This window comes from Morone saxatilis, unplaced genomic scaffold, assembly GCF_004916995.1.
Source record: "Morone saxatilis isolate NCDOM2014 unplaced genomic scaffold, NCSU_SB_2.0 Contig16, whole genome shotgun sequence".
NCBI lineage: Eukaryota > Metazoa > Chordata > Actinopteri > Moronidae > Morone > Morone saxatilis.
Window position 1 is genome coordinate 2,648,515 of NW_023339718.1, and position 9,225 is coordinate 2,657,739.

General features: G+C 41.3%; 1 protein-coding gene across 1 annotated transcript in view; it reads right to left on the minus strand.

Annotated features, from left to right (window-relative positions):
• Positions 1-371, minus strand: part of zfand5a (zinc finger, AN1-type domain 5a) — a gene marked incomplete in the record, with an annotated part of 6,196 nt that extends 5,825 nt beyond the window's left edge. Inside the window, 1 exon segment of the mRNA XM_035658361.1 lies at positions 1-371.
• Between the last annotated feature and the right edge of the window lie 8,854 nt (positions 372-9,225).

The following is a 9,225-nucleotide window of genomic DNA, read 5'->3' on the forward strand; positions in this document are numbered from 1 at the left end:
AACAAAAGCTTTGTAGTCATTTGAGTGCATTTCTCTCGCTCTAACCTTACTTGCCTATTCGGCTTATGAATTTTCTATTTCTAGACAGGAATTAGCTGGCTTTGCTGCCCCCCCATCCCCCAGCTCGGGGCAAAAAACAGCACCCATGGCAGCAGATATCTCCCTCCCTTGTTTTCTCCTCCTGAAACCAGACGGAGTCACGTTTTTTTTTTTTTTTCTTTAAAAACAGGGGAGCTTGTGAAGGGAAGGAGACGGAGTGGTGTTGACAACTTAAACGAGCAAATAGGCTGAAGAAAAATGGTGGTGAGGGAGGAAGAGGAGGAGGAGGAGGAAGGTGGGGGAGTCTTGTTTACCACACAATACCCTCTCTCTCTCTCTCTCTCTCTCTCTCTCACACACTCACACACACTCTCAACAACAACACACACAACACACACCACACACACACACACACACACACACACCTGACCTTTCAATCCACCGCTAAAGGTCGCCATGACCGACCATCAGCTTTGTTTTTTTTAAGTCAACAAACAACCCCCCTCCTTCTTTTTCGTTGTTTACCTCGGTCAGGTGAGCTCACTTCAAAAGGCATCCTTGTTAAGAAAAAAAAGAGCAATAATCCAAGATCATCACCTGCTGAAAATCGATGAAGTTTTCTCGCGAGACGACAGGAAAAGTGGCCGTTTTTGTTTTTTGTTTTTTTTTGTGTGTTATAATTATTTTTTATATCCCTCGAAAACGAAAAAAAGGTCGTTTTGTTTCTTCAGGTCCTCCCCAACGATAGCGTCCTTTTTATTGTGTCTTTCAGTTGTTTGCTGTGTCCCTTCGGTGTCAGACAGCCTCTTTTTCTTTCAGGTGTTGCTAGTTGGTTTTAATTCTTCCCTTCCTCGCCCTCCTACCTCTCTTTCTTTCTCTCTCTCTCTCTCTTTCTCTCCGTCTCCCGTTTCTTCTGGATGGATGTTTGTTTCCTTCTTTAGTAAGAGGAGTGGCGGGTGACGTCACGGGGAGAAAAGCGTGTCGCCATTGGCTGCGGCCTGCCAGAGACGGCGCATGCGCGTTGCGGGCGTTCGTCATCCTCCTACAAGGCCACGAATCTTTGTATTGAGTAATCCGCCTAAAATGAATGGACAAATGAGTAGTGCTGACATGACGTGACACAGTTATTGTTTTTTTTAATTAATAAATGTATGATTAAGAGGTTAATCACGTGGGAAAGTCTCTTATTTGTACAATATTTTCTTATCTGGGGACTATTTTGTTGGGGAAAACAGCCTCGCCCCTCCTGCCACCTAGACAGATGATATCTGTCAAGGAGGAACAAAAACAAGTGTAGATTTATGACTTGAAAGACATGCTAGCCTGTTTGTTATGGGAGAGCACACACACACACACATACAAACAAACACTTGTGTTGACATTGAGAGTGTAAACATGTTTTCTGGGAGGTAACAACAGTCAAGCAGTAGGGGTGGGTGATACCACGAGATTCAAGTTATACCAGGACTAGGATCACAGTGACTTATATTTGTTGTAATAAAAGAGGGTTAAAGGAATATGATATATCTACAAGGGTGGCATAAAAAATGCCTTGTCACCCCAGTTTGGTGTCCAATTCTGTCCAATTTAACACACTAATTTACATGAATTACACAAAAGGCTTAAATTCATTTCATTTGGAAAAATGTCTGAAGATTTGGAAGTAAAACAATTTATTGATTTCTACCTGTGATAAAATCAGCTTCTGTCGACCTTTAAAGGCCCTATGCCACCCCATGATCTCTAGATCCACCCCTGCTTCTGAATACTGTTTTGTGATTTTCCATGCATCCATAAATATAAGGCATTTCTTTTTATTCTCTGTTAACACATGTTAAAACACAAGACCACTTTCAATAATAAATGTATATGTAACCTTTATTTAATCAGGTCATCTCAGGCCAATTAGTTTTCAGTATCACTCTCATTGACCTCAGTATTGATATTGAATTAAATTGGTAGCATTGATACTTTAATTCACTCACACTCAGTGAAGACCCTCATTTACATTGTTCAGCCCTTAATTCTGAAACAAAATGTTAACAGCTGTTTGAAGATCCAGCCCAGGTGAAACTGGCTGAAATATCTTCACATTGGAACAATGTCCTCTGAAAGTCTATACCTCACAGTGGTCCTCGCAGAGATACATGTACGCACACACACACACACTTGTGTTGACATTGAGAGTGTAAACATTTCCGTGGGAGGTTACAAAAGATAAGGGCCTGAACAGGCAACCAAGAGAATCCTCTCACCATGTACATCTGTTAGAAAATGGTTGTGAAATTTGTTTAGGTTGTCTCCAGTTTCAGTTGATAAACAGGGTTGTAGTCCCCCCCTCCCCCCAGAGGACCCCTTAGGCATTGATTCAGGGGAATTTGGGGGTTTAAAACAGTCTGAGAGAGAGTTTACAGTTACAGTTTTACAATACACACAAATAAATGGTTAGCTCTCAAGGCTGAATCCAAATTCTTATCCGTATTTTAGACAAAAACAGGTTAAAACTGTTTTTGGTGGCCAGTCAAACATTTTGTGGGATCAAACTGGGATGGACTCCGGACTCTTGGCCTCAGTATTTCTAAAAAATCTTGGCTATAGCCCCTGGTGGTAAAGCCAGATCATGATTCTGAAGATATACATGCGGGCTCCTTTTTGGTCTGTCGAGTTTTTACTTCAGCCTACTGTGTTTTTAACACCAGATATCATCTACTGGGAATGTTTTTGTGAAGTATGAAATCATGTTCCTTTCCGCTCCCTTGTAGTGTGTCATGTGCGCTGTATAGTTTGCCCTGCAGTCTAACGAGTCCCAACGTACCCCCCCCCCCCCCCCNNCCCCCCACTACCTTGTCAGTATAACGTCACACACATCCCCAGGTGCTACAGGCCACGCTGGGTAGAAAACAGACACTTAGCAGGGGGAGGGCTGTGTGGTGTTTGTGTGAGTTTTGAGGGAACATGCTGTCATATATCAGCGAGTGAATTCGTGGAAACCTAAAAGGCTTGTACTCTCTGTTTGCTCCAGTTCAAACCAGAGCTGATGTGGAAACTGGAAAAAGGTGTAACTAAGTGAAAGTAAAACTACGTGCTGCTGCGGATCTTCCCCTAGCTTTCTTAACGGGAATACACACACACACCGTGGTTTCCAATAATTACTTGTTGACAGACATAATTGTTTTATGTCTTATTTTTTCCTTGCAATACAATTTGTGTATTGAACGAAGCATATTTAATTTAAGTCTGTAACTGTAAATAATCACATACATTTTCTTTATATATTTATTCACATATTTTTTTTACAGTGAATCTGTCTCATTTGTATGGGTAATGCTGGCTAACCTTGCTTCTATTAGCTCTAGCATACTGTGCTGGATTAACTGAGTCTCACAATGTTTTATTTCATTCTTTGTTAAGAAAGATTTGTAACTTAAATAATGTGACCTGCATTTCCACATTAATACTCACCTGAATCAGTGTGTTACATCTCTCCGACTACATCTTTGTAAATATTCTTCATTTAAATAACAGTCATATTGTCTTTTTATATTATACAAATTGTCTCTTTTTAGTGTCCTTTTATTGTCTTTATATTCTTGCCTTCTTGATTGCTGTACTTGCTTTCATCTTTATATCTTTCTTGTACTATGTTATGCACCAATATACCAAGGCAAATTCCTTGTATGTGAAAAGCTACTTGGCTTTTTGTTATAGTGTACCTCTGTTTTTGTTGCCTGATGTAATCTTGGCATCATTTAAAATGAGAGTTCACCCCTTAATGTATTCCAGAGAAGAAAATAAGGGTTGAAATAAAGGAGACCTGGCAATTTATTACTACAGTTTTAGTCAGATTGCTAATCTCTGATAAACAAAGAAGCCAGTTGGTGATTATCTGAGTCATTGTGCAGGATGACCAGTGGTTATCTGAGTAAGCCCTACAGTGGTTCTTTGTTACCATGAGGAGTGAGTAACAGAAAAAGAAGAGGAGTCATTATTATTACAAGGGCTTGAAGCAGCACATTCATTCACACTTGTAATTTTCAGTAATTTATTCAATATCACATGATGTTAATGATGTCTTCTGCTCCCGTTTTCTAGGCTTTTCACAAAATACCCGCTTTGATGACAGTGGGTTCATTTGCATACAATTTACAACCAGTGTGTCAGGGGAGGGTCTTTAAAAACCCGGAGCATTATTGGCTGATTAAAGTGACAATGTAATCAAATAATGTAATCAAATAGTGGCAAACTGGTGAATTATTGACAACTACTGTAACGCAGTTTAGCTTTAAAGTCATGCTCACAGAATGGTTAGTCAACTGTGAACAGTGCTTGTGAAAACTCATCATCATGTGGTGTTTTTATGCAAATCGTCCTCCATGTAGTCGATGAAGTAGTAGTAGTCCAGTCCCCTGATTGTACAGACATAAGCTTTTTATACGTGAGGCAAAGAAAGCACAGGGAGGTAGGGGGGGAAGGCAAGGAGAGTGTGTGTTTTACACTGAGGTCTTTGTGTGTGAGTGTTAACACAGCCCTGTATGGAGGAGCAGAAAAGAAGTAGTGTGTGTGTGTGTGTGAAATGTATGTCTGTTCTGTATGTGAAGGTTCATGGGTTTCAGCGAGGGGAGGGGGCAGCTGAGGAGAGTGGGAGGTGTCGAGTATCATTACCCATCCCCCTCGCTGTCATAGCTGGGCTTCTATATTTATGTGTGTGTTTGTAGGTTTCGGTACCACTTAGTGTGTGTGGGTGGTTAGGTATAATGGTGCCGGGGGTTGTACTGAAAAAGGGGCCTTAATAATTTTTTTTCCACCACCATGACATGCACACGTGAGCAGCTGAGAAGTGACAATGTTTCCATGACAACAGATGCACACAATTTTAAAGCTATGCCTTATTGTTGTGTTTGAGTCTGTGTGGGTGTAAGAGGGTGTGAGGATTACTTATGTGGATCTGGAACAGCCTGTCTGTAGTTACTAGGCAGATATTGGCCCCCACCCGACACGACACACACACACACACATAGAGGCACAGCTTGCCTGTGTCTGGCGTCGGTGTGGTGAGACGCTGTTGATAAAGGGGCTCGTGGTGGAAATGGCAGCTTATCCATTTACATAAGCTGTGTGCGGGGCTTGATAAGCTCTGCACTGAGGCTGACTAAAACCCATTGCTTCAAAACTTGATCCCCCACACTGCTCTGTCCACATACAACTTCATGTGCAGCTCCTCATGACGAGGGCGACGATGTGTGTTAACGTGAGTGGAGAGAAGCAGTTCAAGAACAGAGGGTGCCTGTCTGTATGATTCTGGGGGGAGATCAGGGACAGCTTTGTTGTAAATCCTTCAGTTGTTGCTATAATTGTTGAGGTGAAGCTGAATACTTTGCGGTCAAATATGGACAAAAGATATTCTGAAAGAAACTAAAAAGATGCAAAGAGGGAGAGAGAGAAAAAGAACAACAAAAATCAGATCAAATGAATGTGATGTGCTGATTCAGCACTATGCTGACCATTCAGTCCCTCACTTGTGCTGCTACACAACTCCTCTGCAACTCTCATGAATGTGTTTCTTGTTATTTCTGACCAGGGAGGAGTCCCCCCCCAAAAAACTTTCCCAGCACACACACTGTCTAAACTCTCTCCTTCTTCCTTTCTCCTCCCTTCTTCGCACACACAAACCTCACCGTAAATGGGTATCTGGAAGATTGTTGGAATAACATGATGTGTGTGTGTGTGTGTGTAAATGTGTGTGTCTGTGCAAGTGTGGTTCTTGTGGAAAGTTGTGAAGAAGTGGTGCATTATGCAAATAACAATGTGTTCATGTTGCTGCCATTCACATTTACATGCTGCTCTATGTGGGTTTGTCCTTTGCAGCTGACATATGAGACTCCTGCATGTGAGTGCATGTGTGAAAGGGAGAGTGTGTGTGTGTGTACGTGTGTGCAGCAGATGTCCTGTGTTCTGTTCTGTTCCCCAGACTGGCTGGTCTTTGTTGCTGCTCCCTCGTGCAGACGGGCCTGGCCACGTGCTTCTCTGTCTGCAAGGACAAGCCACGCCTCCGACGCTTTAATCTGTCAATTGCAGCGGCCAAGTCCTGCCCCTAAAACACCCACAGTCTGGCAGGGTCCGCCTCCTTGCTTGATGACGCTGTTTTACTCACGCATACTTACCCTGCTCCCTTTTTCCTCTCTCACTCACACCTCCTCTGTCTATCTGCAGCTGTGCCATGAACACAGTCTACAAAATTGAGCAACACACTTCCTCCTCTTCCATCTATGTAAAAACCATCTCGCTCTCGCATTTTCTCTCTTGCTCTTGATATGCTGAGGGTTGCAATTTCCTTCCGGAAAAGTTTTCTTTCTTCCTCTACTTCCATACTGGGACAACAGTCACTTCTCCTCCGCAGAAACACCCAGAAACAAGAAGAAGGAATGTAGTGACGAGCAAAACAAGGGAGGGAGAGATCCAGCTTGGCAAGGGTTGAGTTTTAAAGAAAAGACTTGTGGGTTTATGATGAAATAATGTTCCTTCTATGGATGTTTTAATAACTGAATGGTATTTAACTAGGATGACATTCCAACAGCAATATTCAAAGTAGTAGTCAGTTTCTTTGTCGTCTCTCTTGAACTGAAAAACAAGTCTAACCTCTGCTCACAGGCAATCATTCATCCCAGACAGTCTTTCAGTTAAACAACCTGTACCACATTAAAATTACACTGTGTGCTTTATACATCTTTAATGACAAGTCCATATATGCTCATTTTGAATCCCTTTTGGCGAAAATGTGTCAATAGTCTGAGTCACACCTGATAAACCCGCACTCCCCCCTCAGCTCCCTCCTGCCTCTGACAAAAACAGCCAAGTTTTCGCCCTCTGGGCCAAAACTCCTTTCTGCTTTACGTTTAGTGTCAACAGTTGTGGAGCTGAGGAGAGTTTATTGCTATACAAAGTTCAACGGTTGATTGTTATCAGCGGAGGAAGAATGGCAGAATCAGTCATACTGACAGTGTTTGTGCATTTGTTTTTGATTTGTTACAGTGAAAACAGGATACCCTGACCAACTGCAAAGTACTGGTAACTTTGACTTGAAGACATTTCATCAGCTCTACATTGTTGTGCATAATAACAATGTTTAGCAAGGAACAGTATAATGAACCCACTACACATGCTTCCTCTGAGTCTGTGTTGTTTTTCCTGCCTCTCTAACCTGCATTAGTGTGCAGGGAGCTTGGTGACAGACAGATCATCTGTTACCAAGCTGCTGTTTGACTCATACAGTACATGCAGGACCCTTTGCAGCCTTTTACCGAGCCAACTGTGAGATGAATCAGTCTAATGACTGTGTTGCACAATGATAGCAATAAATGCTTTTAGTGTTTCACTAAACACAACAAAAAAAAACTTGCACAGACAAACTGTGCTGTGTATGTACAGACACACACTCCTATCACTTCCTGCCCTCCGAGGGACGCTGTTCCAGAACAGACAGGAACAAAACAACACACATTCAGACAGATTACCTTTGATTAGATTTTATGATCTCTCTCTATAGAGAAAGTTCTTATTATTTTTTAAATCCCTTTTTACTGAGACTGAAATTCACATCAAACATTTTACCATTTCATACATTTTTGAACAGAAAAGAAAAGAAAGAAAATTAAGATAAGATACGACTGACTGGTTTTATAATTTTCAACACTTTATATTTTATACACATTCTTAATCCCATATAACCCTCCAGTTTTACCTTTACATACAAATTTACATTCATTCATACACACAAAATTTAACAAAAACAATAAATGTAGGAAGAAAAAACTAAACAAAACAACATGCTGAAAACACTCTTACTCTCTCTCCCCCCTTTTTTTTACCCATGTACCTGTATATATCCTGTGCCACATCTTGTGCAATCACTGTTTACTTCTGTTGGAGTAGAGACTTGAAATATTCTAACAATGTAGCAAGTGAAAGAAACAAACTCGCGATGAAGCGATGAACCAAGAGGTTCTCTGGTTTGCACTTTCTATCATTTAAAGTCTAAACTAACTGGAAAGAAAGTTATTTTAAACCAGTAAGCATATTCTAGTTCTTATGATTCCTATAATGCCTATAATTCCCATGTACAGTATATTTCCCATTTTAAAAAGTCATTACGGATGTTTTCATAAGTACCATACATCACACACTCGGCCTCAGTTTGACAGAAAGGTGTGTATTCAAATATTGCTTGACCACATCACCTGTAAAAATCCTTCTCCCACTTGTTCAACCAAATTTGAATAGAATAAAACTCAGATAATTTTGAATTCATTTGTCCAGGGGTTTATTTCTTTGGTAGAAAGTAGTTCCAGTAAAAAAACGTTCACAGTTCGGTCTGTGAATGATCCTGACTAACCCAGGACATTGTTTCTGAGAAAACATATTTTTTAAACCCTATGAGCTTCCCCATAGTTTTGGGGGTGGTGACAAAATACATGGGGAAAATAAACCAAAACTATCTGCATGGCTTGATAGCACAGTTTGTATCGGTCCCTCTTATTTGCCTGGATCAACCTTAATATCAAATATTATGCGTGGTACCCACTTTTATCCACTATAGAAGCTGTACTACAGTTTGGTAGACAGTACGTTATTCCCTAGGTAAGCACCGTGGCTGTACTGCAGTGATGTATCCATTTCCAGTCAGATGCATCTTTGCAGTTTGTTTTGATGTCACTGCTCATGTGGCCCTGATGACCTCCCTCACCTCTCTGCTCAATGACCCCCCCTCTATCTGCAACTAAGTTTGGCAAGAGGAAACTGATATCCCTTCCTACTCTCTGTGCCCCCATATCGCACACACAAGTTGATAAACTTGTACACTGTGACGCTTCGGGCTTTCTCCACACGTGCATGTAGGAACAAACACAGACACACATGCAGAAAGTCAGTTAAAGATAAAAAGATAACCTTTACCGACGCAGACGTGTTGCTTCCAATACAGTCCAGTACAGAGCAACACTGCCCTCTACAGGTTCATTGGCTTAGAACTCACCTCTCTCTCTTTCTTATTGTGTTATGAACAGGAGGCCCATGCTTGCCTCATTCTTTAGTCATGTTAATATGACACCATGCTCACGTGTTCTTTCTAGAATTTTCTTTCTACATTAAAGGTCCAGTGTGTAACATTTGGGAGGATTTATTGGCAGAAAT